The 2,500-nt window shown below is 39.6% G+C and overlaps 1 protein-coding gene across 4 annotated transcripts in view; it reads left to right on the top strand.

Moving 5' to 3' along the window:
- The window catches only part of slc8a3 (solute carrier family 8 member 3), a 93,718-nt gene that overhangs the window by 85,423 nt on the left and 5,795 nt on the right, over positions 1–2,500 (top strand). The window lies entirely within an intron of this gene.

Here is a 2,500-nt window from a genome sequence, read left to right as displayed (position 1 = left end):
TACATACGTTTAGTTGACATCAAAATCATGTCATTCAGATGTGTTTTGAGAAAGTTCGATTTTACCGTTTTTAGTCAAAACTCGTTAGCCTGGAAGTGACCAGGGCATGTCATTTCTACAAAACGCTATTTTTATACCTCTTCTACAGTTCCAAACAACATTGCACTTACGTGGTAGTGAGTAGAGGGTCCCTAAAGCCAAACCGAAGTATCCCGAGGTCTTTATGTGGTCGGATAGAGAGTCAGAATGAATTTCATCAAGCCAGTACCTTTCGAATGTTGCTGCTGCAGCTGGCATCTTTTGGGAAAGTCCGTGGGAGTCGATTGCCGAGTGTGGAGTAACACGCTCTGGAAATTCAGAATTTAAATTCGCCGTTTTTTAAAAAAAAAAAAAACATAGTCCAGCATTTCTTTTCGAAATTGAAATGAAGTTCTATGCAACAGCAAACCCTAGCTTACTAACAGGTTGGAATTTTTGAAATGTCAACGTGTGGCGTGATGTCGTTGCAACAACGTGATGCAATCGACTCCTGCATGCATGAGTGTACTGTATGTATTTAAATGTGTGTGCGTGTGTGTGTGTGTGTGTGTGTGTGTGTGTGTGTGTGTGTGTGTGTGTGTGTGTGTGTGTGTGTGTGTGTGTGTGCATGCATGTGTGTACTTAATGGAAGTGTGTGCGTGTTTGTGTTCATGTGCGCGTGTGTGCGCGTGTGTGCTTCAGTGTGTGTGTGTGTTCCTTTCCTCTCTGATGAGCTCTAATCTGAGGGCTGTGTAAAGGCTCCTGTTAATATTTCATACGGCGCTTGCTGGCACCACATCAGTACTCATCGCCTCGGCGACAGCCCGTAGAACAGGTGACATCACACAGGGGTGGGGAGGGCACTCAGCAATCCTGCAGATTTTAATGAAGAACCGAGTGAAGAGTGCAGAAGGGCTCTAATGGGCCTAGGAGTACATCTGAAGAGAATACGCAGAAAATGAATGTCTGTGTTTTCGGACACAACAACGGCATGATGAGTGGTGTTTTGTTCACTTTGCAGTGTGTTTTGTTTTGCACTTTGCACTTACACTGCATTTCAAACAGCAACGTTTGTTTGTGTGTGTGTTTGTGTGTGTGTCTGTTGGTTTAGAGTTGGCTTGGGTTTGGTTGCTATCACTGCATCCTGATAAGTATATGCAACACACACACACACACACGCACACATACACACACATACACACACACTCTCAGAGATCTCACACATATAGTCACAAACAATCATGTAACGGATGTCTAGTATAGACACACACATTCTGCATGCAACGATACTGAGTAAATGCTTTAAGAATGGATGTATTATCAATCACTTGTGATTGTTTATCTATGTATTTGTGTTAGGGCTGTCAAAATAACTGATTAATTTCGATTAATTAATTTGAGAAAAAATAACTGATTAAAAAAATTAGTGCAGATTAATCGATTCCGTATGACCTTTGACCCCAAGCCGTTCTAGTCAGTAAAAATTAGACTGTAAAATGAAAGAGAGAGAAGAAAACGTGCTGCCTGGATCATTGATTGGAACATTTACTTGGCCTGATGGTGTTGATAAAAAAATAAAGTGTTGAAAATAAACTCCTCTGCAATGTCTGCAGCAAGGAATTTGCATATCACTGGAGTTCATCAACTCTATAGTCGCACATCAATGCAAAGAAATAAGTGTTGGCATTGAGGGGAGTGTTAATTAATTTTCATTGAGTCCCCTAGGTTATATCTGTGGCCTGAAATGCCTTGTATGTGAAAAAAAAACTTCTTCCCGAAACACATTTGAATTTATTTCCTCAGCATATTAGGTCATATCATAGATTATTATGGCAATTATTTGAACAGTGAAAATAATAATAAAAGACTTTTTGAACTTTAATGTCACTAATGCTGATTATTCCATGATTCATTTTAATTTAAATATTTAAAATACCTTCACAGCAAAAAATATATATGCGATTCATTTAGATTAATTAATCACAGAGTATGTAATTAATTAGATAAATTTTTTAATCGATTGACAACCCTAATTTGTGTATATTATGTGTGTGGCTGTCTGTCTCTGTCTCTGTCTCTATGTGTACGTGTACGCCCAAGTCTGTGCATGTGTATATGTCCTGTGTGTGTGTGTGTGTGTGTGTGTGTGTGTGTGTGTGTGTGTGTGTATGTGTGTGCATTTTGCCTGAAGAGCTGTTTCGGAATCCCGTTTGGTTGGCACTGTGTTAATAAGAGCTCAGACTGACTACTTGGAGAGAAAGTCGATTTCTTGTTGATATGGCGAAAAAATCTAGCAATGTGTACAAACCTAGTTTATGTGCTTTAGTGTGTGTGTGTGTCTCTGTGTGTGTGTGTGTGTGTGTGTGTGTGTGTGTGTGTGTGTGTGTGTGTGTGTGTGTGTGTGTGTTTTGTGTTCAGTGACTTCACAATTGGGAATTTTACCAGGAAAATCTAATATCCAGTCACAGAAAACCAATCAACT

This window comes from Alosa alosa, chromosome 19 (assembly GCF_017589495.1).
Source record: "Alosa alosa isolate M-15738 ecotype Scorff River chromosome 19, AALO_Geno_1.1, whole genome shotgun sequence".
Classification (NCBI taxonomy): domain Eukaryota; kingdom Metazoa; phylum Chordata; class Actinopteri; order Clupeiformes; family Clupeidae; genus Alosa; species Alosa alosa.
This window is presented reverse-complemented; position numbering and strand designations above follow the sequence as displayed.